Source organism: Panulirus ornatus, chromosome 14 (genome assembly GCF_036320965.1).
Source record: "Panulirus ornatus isolate Po-2019 chromosome 14, ASM3632096v1, whole genome shotgun sequence".
Lineage (NCBI taxonomy): Eukaryota > Metazoa > Arthropoda > Malacostraca > Decapoda > Palinuridae > Panulirus > Panulirus ornatus.
The window spans coordinates 1,870,669-1,882,670 of NC_092237.1; the positions used below are offsets into that span (position 1 = coordinate 1,870,669).

Genomic DNA, 12,002 nt, shown 5'->3' on the forward strand with positions numbered 1-12,002 from the left:
AAGGCAGCAACAGCAGCTGTGTGAAGCGCACTTATGTTGATGGTGAAGGCAGCAACAGTTTATTTTGATGAAACTGGTGCATAAACAAGAATGTTTTGGGCACCATGGTGAATGGCAACGCTCACTTACGCAGAGTTACATGTTAGTCCTTCAGTTTTCACAAAACACCTCTTTGTATACATTGTAATCTAATGCTGGGAGAAGTAATGAGAATCTGTTTTCGTGTGCATTACAATAATACCCCGTCACTCATCCTGAGAACGTGAGTGGAAAAGCCTAATGACTGAGGATGTTTAAAGTAGAGAACCAATCATAATCATCAAGTGTAACGCTTGGCATGACGTCATAGCGAGGCATAACGGTGGTCACGATTTCAAAGTTGTCGGTTTATATAAAATGTCTGTATAACGAGGGAGGCATGGCTTCAGTGTTGACAAGTCATGTTTATGCATTATTCATCAAATGACATATCGTCGCATCCATGGCTGTACCACAGTAAGTTACCGTTGTTACAAGACGTTGGTAACTGACACAATGGTGAGGCGAGACGTGTTTTTTTTTCGTTAGTAAAAAATCGTGAGAACTGTGGTTCCCGCCGTGGGTTAGAGACGTGCCCGTGAGATGACATGATAAACTATCCCAGAGGGGAGTTGACGCACGACATTGTTATGATTGTTACAAATAATTGTACTTTTAGAGTGGATGTAGCACAACCAAGATACTTGCTGTAGAAATGGGTCATCACGTGGGACGCGAGAACATTACATCAGATTATTATTGGCCACAGGTATGACGACATTTACATCTGTGTTCGCCATCCACCTGACTGTGTTTCTTGCTTCTGGACGTTGACGTGGTAGACTCGTCGCAAATTCAGGCTGACGGAAGGTAGTATACGATGACGTCTGACGAAGCTGTTACGTGTTCTGAGGGACGAGGATTATTAAGTGAACAGGATTAGTTCTGCATTGTTTCATTCAGTTCAGATATTATAGTATTCAGTATGAAATGCAAGGTCATGGAATACGATGTCTAGAGGTGTGAATGCCATCCACTGGTTCTGTTTTTGTCGCAGTGGATATATCCGCCAACAGACAGGAATCTAGGTATTTATGAGTATAATGAACAGTTATGATTATAATGAACAGAACACAATCGTTTCCCAAAACTGATGGAATAATGACATACTTTCAGAACACATTAAGTTCTGTTTATGTATCCTGACAATGAACCTTCGGTAAGTACCGATGATTTGATACTATTTGATGTTGCACAATGACAACTCGACGACTGGCATCAGAGAGAATGAGGTTACACACACGACTTGAGCAGTGACACTATGGGTCAGAGAGATTGCACGTAGCGGAGAGTCTCGAGGATGACACCAGGTCATGTCGGTCTTCTGATGTCACTGACGGGGCGACCGAGGTCCAAGAAGAAAGTTTGATTGTGGCAGATCGGCACATTAAAATCCCTGGAATTAGAAATGCTATTGGAATTTCCCCTGAAGATACTGTAAGTATCGTCCATTGACGTGTGTAATGATTGGGTAAAATGAGTCATGACGTCGCTAGTGGGTTGCCTGAAGTCACAAGCTGTTTCATTTGTATGAAACCAATCCTTGTAACTTTCACGTCTGTCGTATTACTAGGAACCCAGGTTAGAATGAAAGCAGTGGAAGGAGTTCTCCCACCCCGAAGTAGTTCCCAGGGCTCTCCTCAGCCGCTAAGATCATGGCCTCGATTCTCTGGGACGCCGAAGGATTCTGTTGATGGAGCACAACCGCATCAGACGACGATCATAGTTGAGTATCATGTTGGCCTAATGTTAAATATGCGCTGTGAGATGACAGATGAACGTCGGACAGTACTGACCAACGGTGTCTTCCTTGTTCCATGACGGTACCTCTGATCCACAAGGTTCGGACTGCAAAAGATGTTGTTCATGACTGATCTCTAACATCTGAGCCACCTGCTCACATCATCAGCATCAGTAACTACTGTTTCTTCCCTCTGAAACTTAGGCTGCCACTCACCTGTGTGGTAGCCGCTCTGAGGATGGTAGGGTGACGCTCTGACACAGGCTACTGAAACCTGGTTTGAACGGCAGTCACAAGACTTCTGTATGATTAACATCATGAGCACAATGGCGGAAGTACATTGATGACAGAGGAAATATATTGTAACATGTTTTAGAACTTGTTTGTCTGCCTTTCTGATTTCTTGCTTGCTTGTGAAACTTAGCGACTGCCTCTCGTATGATCTTCATGTGTTAAAGATGCCATGTTTGTTTCCTTTTAAGAAGGTGGGTACAGTACCAGACACATTATCCAGGTACTGCTGCAGCACGATACCATTCAACATTGTACCATAACCCTATCCTCACAACGTCAGCAGGAAAGTGGCATACTGATGCGTTAGGGAGACTGGAGGACGAGGGAAGGAGAGAACAGGTAGTGGGGAGTGGCTGGTGAGGTTAGCAGGAGGATAATGTGTTGTACGTGATTCGTGACATCGGCGGTTCTCTGTGTGGGTTGACGCATGTAAGAAAAAATATGAGTAAACACTAAATACGATGATGGTAGACTGGCGGGAGGACGTTGGACAACGCCCTACTCTGATTGATCATACACGCGCAGGACGCAACCTTGGGACGCGTTACCTCTGGCTGGTCGCAGAGTTCTGCGATGGACATCATGATTTATCGAGTCAGTCGGTCGTCACACGCTCCCTAGGCGGCCCAAGCGGATCTTCATTCATGCTTACGTGAAGGAGCGGGCGGCGGGCGACGGGCGGCGGCGGCGGCGGGGCGAGGGAGGGGAGGAGTGTGTGGTGAGGATCAGAATGTGGGTTACGTCATTACCCAGTGAGTGAGGTGAGGCGGACGGCCACGTGTGGCGGGGTGGTGTGTTGTGGTCTCCTTCCAACCTCCCCACTCCTGGCGTCCGCCCCGCCCCGCCCCGCCCGGCCCTCCCCTGTCCTGCCCCGCCCCGTCCAACCCTGTCCCGCCCCGCCCCGCCCAACCACGCCTCCTACCCTTTCCTCTCTTCTCCACCGGCAACACACGCTAGTGGAAAAGGATTTCCGGAGACAATGTTTGGAAAGTAGTGCGTGTGTGCGTGAGTGTGTGTGTGTGTGTGTGTGTGTGTGTGTGTGTGTGTGTGTGTGAGTATATTGCGTGTGTGTGTGTGTGTGTGTGTGTGTGTGTGTGACGAGGTCTAGGGAGGCGGGCCGGTCAGTGTGTGTGCGGCCGCCGTTGGGGGTGAACGCTGTTCGGGCCCGCGCCTCGCCACGCTACTGGATGCTGCTGTTCCTACAGCCACACGCCACGTCGCTAGACACAGGTGAGGCGCCACCACCTCTCACACAACTCCCTTACTATCCACCACCTCTCACATTCCTCCCTCACTCTCACACCACCTACCACTACCCCTAACTGGCTTTCCAGAGCTCAAACCACTGTAGTTAAAAGTCCTTCAACCACCTCAGTTCCCTCCACCCACCAACACAACACCGTCTCCACCACCACACCTGATACACCACTTGCATCACTAAACCCGATGCACCACTTGCATCACTACACCTGATACACCACTTGCATCACTACACCTGATAGACCATCTTCTTCATTACACCTATTCTTCAGTCATCACAGAAAACAACCTTCTCCACACCTGTCGTGAGCCTCAGACACCTGTCGTAGTGCTAGGGCGGGGCAGGTGTACCTGTGAGCCCCGGACACCTGTGGTGGTGTTAGGGCTGGGCAGGTGTGCCCGTGCAAGGATCAACAGGTGTGTCCGCTGCAACAAGTGACTGGCCATCATCCAGTTACATCCCTGCTCTCGTCATCTTGCAGTCGTGAATATCAATACTTACCCAAGGTGCTGTCATGTGACCACTGAAGTACAAGGCTACGATCCTTCAGGGTCAGGTCAAAGGTTAAGTCTTCACTCACTAGGGAGGGACGTCCATGTGTGGGGGGGGGGGGGTTAGAGCGGGGGTCATCATTCATGATGGTTGTTGCTGTTCAGCTGTGACGTCACGTGGTGTCGTGCGGCACCGATTGTGGCTCAGGTCTGGTTGTCCACCTGGGGGGGGGGGGGGGACCACGTGTGCTACGACCTGTGTGTAGTGTGGGGCCGCCATGTATGACACCTGACGCGTGTGGGACCTCTTCGCACGACACATACCTGACGCGTGTGGCTACACATGACGTCTTACATGTATGGGGCCGCGCATGACACCTGACGCGTACGGGGCCACGCATGATACCTGACATGTACTGGACCTCGCAATACACCTGAGATACAGGTCTACGCATGACACTTGATGTGCCACACGATACATGCTGGGTGACACACGACGCTTGTTACATGTAAGATGGCACTTGACACTTTTGGTGATGGATGGATACCTTTGTGTTGGGTAAGATATGACACATGAGTGAAGTATGACACCTACATGTAATGTGACACATGTTGCCCATTTTAGGGGTGCAGTATGACACACTACCAATTCGCCGATGCTTGACCTCATGCCTTGTATGTTGCATGACACTTGCATAACACATCGTTCTTATGAACACGTGACACCTGCCACGTGGAGGGCCAAGCATGACACCTGTTACGTTTGGGGAAATGTAAGACACTTAACGCGTGTGGGTGACGCTTGACACTCACCTTGTGTGTCATGATGTATGACGTTTACCACGTGCGTGGTGCATGACACCTGTCACGTGTAGAATGATACATCACACCTGTCACGTGTAGTAGTGATACATGACACTTGCCACATATAGAATGATGGCTGCCAGGTGTCATGGTGTGCCATGCGGCGGGTGAGGGGTGTGGGGTTAGACCAGAACATGACTGACAACACAGGGAAGACTTACTCAATACCAAGTCAAGCCATACGAAGGATTGACATTCCTCACACGGCAGCACCCTCCTCACACCGCACCACCCTCCTCACACCGCACCACCCTCCTCACACCGCAGCACCCTCCTCACACCGCACCACCCTCCTCACACCGCACCACCCTCCTCACACCGCACCACCCTCCTCACACCGCAGCACCCTCCTCACACCGCAGCACCCTCCTCACACCGCAGCACCCTCCTCACACCGCAGCACCCTCCTCTCCCATAACTACCATCACTACTTTATAATAACCGTAACTTCTTAATAACCTCAAGTTGTTTATGATTTCAAGTTGTCTTTATATAATAACAAGTGTGAGAATAATGCCAGGCACTGTGCATCACTTCAGAAGTAAGCATGGCACCACAGCTAACACACCCTTACACCTACCACGAAACCACAGCTAACATAGCACCACACCACGACACTACAGCTAACACAGCACCACGCTTACCACGGCATCACAGCTAACACAGCACCACGCCTACCACGGCATCACACCTAACAGCATCACACCCACCACAGCTAACACAGCACCACACCAACACGAGTTGGGTGTCACAACACAGGGTTCACAGCAGCTTAGCTACCGTGGGAATTCCCGCAGGTGTGGGTCGCATGGCCGTTATACGTATAGGGCGGCGCGGTAGCCCGTGTAACGGACGTGGGCAGCAGGCCGCCCGTCGCCAGGCCTGTCCACTCCTCTGTCCAACGTTTTAGCTCCCTCACCGTCGGTATGGACGGTCCGTCTTTGTGCTTTATGCTCGTATTTTAACCTCCAATCCGAGTTTGTAGCTTCTTGGTCGTATTTTGGCTTCAGCCTCATGCTACGCGATGGTGCTTTAGCCTCAGGACCCGTGGTTTTAGCTTTTTGGATATCCCTTTATTTCTATGGATATCCCTTTATTCTTAACATTGGGATTGTATCTTAGCTTTTGCACCTCTTGTTTCTAGCTTCTTCATCGTATTTTAGCTTCATTCCTCAGTGTTTCCGGCTTCATGACCGTATTTCAATTCTTCACCAAAACCCACAGTCATGGTGCCTGAGGACGCAGTAACGTGACTTTACTGTAAGCTTCGTCCGTCGTGTGTCTGTGCCATGCATCTCACACTTTGCTTCCTTCCTCACCTTGATGACATCCTCAGCCATATTAAAGTAGGAACCCAATCCTTCAGGCAAGTCATTAACGTAGTTGAAGAGGAGCAATGGTCCTGGGTTAGTACTAAACCCTGGGCCACACCACTTGTCACCCCAGCCCACCTGCAGGGTTCTTCGACATGCGTCCTGTGTTCCCCTCTACCGTACTTTCCTCTACAGCGAGGGAATGTGAGTGAAGCTGATGTCAGAGCAACTGCATTTCAGTGCGTCGCTGTCAAGACATTAATGCGCCAAGAATCATCACAGTAAATGTATCGCAGATAAATTAGTATACCTCGCATCAGACAGGACGGTGCAGTCAGTCTAATCGCCCGAGCCATATCAGCAGCAGAGGCACAAATACCACAGTGAAGGCTGCAGTCATCGCCGAATTAGCGGCGTCAATCTTAGCGAGGTGGTGATCGTTCCGGCTGTAGATATGCAGAGCAGTGCAGGTCAACCGTTCAGTGAAGATACGCAACTAATTCCCGTGACACAAGAGCCGAGGAAATGCAGGTAAGGGGTAGTAAAGGAGGGAAGCTAAGAGCCATTCTGTTTCAGCTCTGGCGTTACAACGGTTGGTTGATTGTACCTGCCGTGCTCACCCTGTGAGTGGCAGCGCAAAAGTTCTACAGACACAAAAGATCTTGATTAGACAAGTGGGAGGATGATCATCAGATCGAACACGGAATTGTACACTACATGAAGCTAGATTTTCTTTTAATGTCAACCGACCTACCTACACGTTGTGAACACTGGCGCTGCATCGCTTGGGGGTGGGATGCTGTATCGTGTGTTGTGGGGTGGCGACAGGAATGGATGAAGGAAGCAAGTATGGATATGTACATGTGTATGTATTTACATGTCTGTGTATGTAAATGTATGTATGTATACGTTGAAATATATATGTATGTGTAGGTGCGTGTGTAGACGTTTAGGTATATACATGTGTATATGGGTAAGTTGGGCCATTTCTCGTCTGTTTCCTTGTGCTACGTCGCTAACGCGGTAGACGGCTAAGTATAATAATGATTTTTTTTTTTTTTTTTTTTTTTTTCCAAAAGAGGGAACAGAGAAGGGGCCCAGGTGAGGATATTCCCTCAAGGGCCCAGTCCTCTGTTCTCAACGCTACCTCGCTAATGCGGGAAATGGCGAATAGTATGAAAGAAAAGAAATATATATATATATATATATATATATATATATATATATATATATATATATATATATATATATATATATAACAAACTGTTATAAGATCTTGGAATCTTGTAGTTTTCCTTACCCAGGGAAGGTGAGCACTCTCATCCCTAACCCAGCATTCATCCTATGGCTGCCTCAAACGCTGACACAAACAGCCAGAACGACCACAGACCTTCCTTGTTAATGGTCAGGCTCCCGTCTCTTCCATTATTTCACGACCGTGTGGGTCGTTCGTCAAACACCGAGGGTCGTCACTCATGATCCTCGCGTCACGTAGGCCGTCACACTGCGTCTTTGTAACGTCAGACCCATGATGATCCGTCACATGTAGTAGCCCCCAGCCTGTCATACTTGAGGCTGGTCACGTCCTTGCCCGAGCCTGCCTCACTTTCAGCATGTCAGACGCCTTGCCATCACACCTCTGTCGCTCGTGATCCCCGCCCTGTCGGTCCTGGGTCTCGTCGTGGACCTCGTGACAACACGGAGGCGCCTCCTGGCCAACATGTCGTACCAATTGCACTGCTGCCGCATGCGTCTGGCAGGTGGCTGTGGGAGGAGCGGCCAGCGGTCGCTGGTGAATGGCTGGATGTGCTTGGCCGCCTCGCTACCTACACTTGTTTAGTGGTAAATTGCGAGTTTGGGGAGTTGAACGACTGGGGCGCCTGGTGCGAGAGCATCATGCGGTTTGTTGTTGGTTTATTGCTCGAATATGTTGGTGGTGGCGGGTGGGGTCGGTCTGCATCAGTGGGCCTTCCACACAAGTACAAACATTGCCCTACTCATTGCCATCTCAGAGACAAAATAAAGAGTATATATATATATCGTCTGCCTCCTACCAAAATGTAAGGTATTAATTGTTATGAATTCTTCTGTTACGCTTAACAATAGTAATGATGATATTTGCGCGGTGACGAAACATTATGAGCAGATAGTAATAATTTTTCATGCTTGATATCAGAAGTAACAACGTTTGACTTCTGCGTCTTGTGCTGTCACTGTGGAGGGGGGGGGGAGGGGAGGGGTAGTGGTTCACCACACCACAGTTGAAGCCTGGAGATGGAGCCTGGAAGCTCTGGTCGATACAGAGAAGCCGCGAAACAACATGATTCATGAGCTGGTTGTTTAGGGTCGTTGCAGAACACATCCAGACCATACCAGATTGTTAGGACGGTCACTCGGGGTTCGATCCTTGATATGAAGACCTACAGACACTCGCTACATGAATACCAGTGACAGGTGGATTGTTAAGCTGTGGTGGAGGATGAGTGGAACGGCCCCGGTCTCCATACACTGCTGTACCTGGCGCAGGGCAAGGTATGATGGCCATAGTTTGTCCCCTGGTGGCCAGGTAGGTTGGCCACAGTGTACCTGGTTTTATCCCGTCGGGAACCTTGAACTGATCTTGGTCATGTTTGTTGTACGTATTACTGTATCCTTCTTTACTTCATCTTCCTCTTCCTGCTGGTGTTCCCCCGGCTGCTTTGCTTCTTGTCTCCTACGTCTGCTTCTGATGTGTCTCTTCATACGGCTTTAATCTCACGTTTCTCATATTCCCCATTTTGTGTCATATCTCTTTTTCTTTATGAATTATGTATCATATTGTGTTTTTCTGTTGTTCCTCATATATTATGTATTTGTTATTTTTGTTTTTAGTAAATAATGTATTTTGTGGAATGCTAATAAGTTATCAAGTTTGATCTTATTATAACCGTATTTCACAGTGAAAACTTTTGTTGCTGTTGTGTCATGATTATGATTTTTGTCATTTATTTATTCATTAATGATTGTTATTAGTGTTATCATCGTTATTACTTTTATTACTTTTATTACTGTCATGGTGTAGTGTGGCTTGTGTCTCTCTTGTATCTGGCGGGCCAGCAGGGCGCTCCTGTGCACTCTGGTGATGTAGGTGGGCCAGCATGGCGCTCCTGTGCACTCTGGTGATGTAGGTGGGCCAGCATGGCGCTCCTGTGCACTCTGGTGATGTAGGTGGGCCAGCATGGCGCTCCTGTGCACTCTGGTGATGTAGGTGGGCCAGCATGGCGCTCCTGTGCACTCTGGTGATGTAGGTGGGCCAGCAGGGCGCTCCTGTGCACTCTGGTGATGTAGGTGGGCCAGCAGGGCGCTCCTGTGCACTCTGGTGATGTAGGTGGGCCAGCATGGCGCTCCTGTGCACTCTGGTGATGTAGGTGGGCCAGCATAGCGCTCCTGTGCACTCTGGTGATGTAGGTGGGCCAGCAGGGCGCTCCTGTGCACTCTGGTGATGTAGGTGGGCCAGCATGGCGCTCCTGTGCACTCTGGTGATGTAGGTGGGCTAGCAGGGCGCTCCTGTGCACTCTTGTGATGTAGGTGGGCCAGCAGGGCGCTCCTGTGCACTCTGGTGATGTAGGTGGGCCAGCATGGCGCTCCTGTGCACTCTGGTGATGTAGGTGGGCCAGCATGGCGCTCCTGTGCACTCTGGTGATGTAGGTGGGCCAGCATGGCGCTCCTGTGCACTCTGGTGATGTAGGTGGGCCAGCAGGGCGCTCCTGTGCACTCTGGTGATGTAGGTGGGCCAGCATGGCGCTCCTGTGCACTCTAGTGATGTAGGTGGGCCAGCAGGGCGCTCCTGTGCACTCTGGTGATGTAGGTGGGCCAGCAGGGCGGTCCTGTGCACTCTGGTGATGTAGGTGGGCCAGCAGGGCGCTCCTGTGCACTCTGGTGATGTAGGTGGGCCAGCAGGGCGCTCCTGTGCACTCTGGTGATGTAGGTGGGCCAGCAGGGCGCTCCTGTGCACTCTGGTGATGTAGGTGGGCCAGCAGGGCGCTCCTGTGCACTCTGGTGATGTAGGTGGGCCAGCAGGGCGGTCCTGTGCACTCTGGTGATGTAGGATGGTCGTCTTGCAAGTGAGGCTACACGTAAGGGTGAGAGGCTGCAAGTACTCAACCCTCGGGTGAAGCCAAGTAGATGGTGAGTCCGTCTACGACGTCGGCCGCCGACGCTCGCAACCAACACGAGATTAGTGAGTGTTATCTTGAAGTGGATCCGGTCTCTCCCCCGGAGGTGTCTCCCTCCCTCTCCCCCCCAGATATCTCCCCTGTGAGGTGTCTCCCCCGGAGGTGTCTTCCTCCCGGAGGTGTCTCTCTCTCCGGGAGGTGTCCCCCACAGGTGTCTCGGGTGAGGAAGGGTGCGGGGGAGTCTTTCCAGTGGGGTTCCTGCCAGGTGGAGATGTTGAGGAAAGATGTTGTGTCGGTCGCCGGCCAGCCGCCCTCACTGGGCCAGTCAGGAGATGATAGTGTAAGGCAGGAGGTGATGATGGCGCTCCTTGACCTCCGAGTGGAGTGTCATGATGATCATGTCTGGTGTTGACCTCATGGACGTCAGACAGATTTCTGGCCCACACATCTGTATCCTCGTGGTTCGTGAGTCTTCACTACAGCATGTGAAACCCTCTACTCTGAGGTCCGTGATGGGTTTATCAATATGTTATGAAGGGAAACTGACCATGTTTCCCTGCACTGTTCAGGGAGAAAAATTGTGCTGGATCGTACCACCGGCGCTCATGAACAAAACGTTTACTTCAACGTCTCAGGAGCTCACAATACTCATGGATGAGTCGTGTCCAGCGGCGTCTGTCTCCTGCATGGTTGATTATTAAACGTTGCACTAAACATCTCACTCTGTAGCCGTCTCCGCCGAAGACCATGCTAAGTATTTTACCGGAGCGCATTTGGGAGAAGACCACTTGAAACCTTTTGAGTCTTTAGTACTTATAATGAAGCTTCATCGAGACTCGCCCCTGCAGCAGCCATGAACTAAGTACAAAGACAGTATGATAATGGGTTCGTTAGTGACTTTCGTGTTCCTAACGAACTTTGTCCCAGAGTGAACCCTGATGCAGGGTGGGGAGAGGCCATTTATGCTGGCCAGGTGGGGTCACTCAGACCCCAGTGTGATGATAGATTAATCTATCATTAACTCGTACGTGTCAGGTCGAACGTCATGCCATCATGGTCAAGGGCCGTATCGTCAAGCTGTTGTAATGAAGGGGTTAAGGGGATATTTGCATTACGTAAGTAAAGAATGTGTCAGCGCAGGATGGTGCTCCAGCGAACAAACAATATTCATTCTTGGAAAACTTGGTGTTGGGAAGCCATACCTGGTGTGGAGGGGAGGGGTGTGTGCCTTCTTCCCTTGACCTTGTTTACGAAGATATTTGATGTGCATGACCTGGTGAACTTGATACAATTGTGCATGACCTGGTGAACTTGATACACTTGTGATGTGCATGACCTAGTGAACTAGATACACTTGTGCATGACCTGGCCTTCCTATTTCAACGATTTAACGAGGTTCTTAGTTAGGTAATAAGTGAAGACAGTTTATATATTTTTTTCTTTTATGTTCAATTGCTTCTCTTGCCTAAGCGAGGGTGTGAGTCATCTGCTGTGTTTGGGAGTCGAACTTAGGCCTGTTCGGTCAGTGGGATGCAGCACTAACCACTATACCACGGATGATCCTCGTGTGGGTCGTGTGTGTATTGCAGTACTTCTGAGATCAGTGTGAGGATAATGTCAGGGATGGAGAGGAAGCTGAAGGGTCCTGCAGTCGGTCTGCCCAAACTGTTGCCAGGTTCTACACCCGCCCTGCTGGGACATGCGGATCAGCCTGGACAGGCGCAAGAGAGAGAGAGAGAGAGAGAGAGAGAGAGAGAGAGAGAGAGAGAGAGAGAGAGAGAGAGAGAGAGAGAGAGAGAGAGAGAG

General features: G+C 50.0%; 1 protein-coding gene across 5 annotated transcripts in view; it reads left to right on the forward strand.

Moving 5' to 3' along the window:
- Positions 1-3,075: 3,075 nt before the first annotated feature.
- LOC139753145 (glutathione S-transferase 1-1-like) overlaps positions 3,076-12,002 on the forward strand; it is a 200,915-nt gene continuing 191,988 nt past the window's right edge. For 3 of the 5 annotated variants that reach the window (XM_071669307.1, XM_071669304.1, XM_071669312.1), the window contains exon 1: positions 3,209-3,343. The gene's annotated coding sequence lies outside the window, so the exon portion shown is untranslated. Of the gene's footprint in view, positions 3,344-12,002 lie in introns of all 5 variants that reach the window. The other 2 variants (XM_071669303.1, XM_071669310.1) reach the window with 2 other exon arrangements.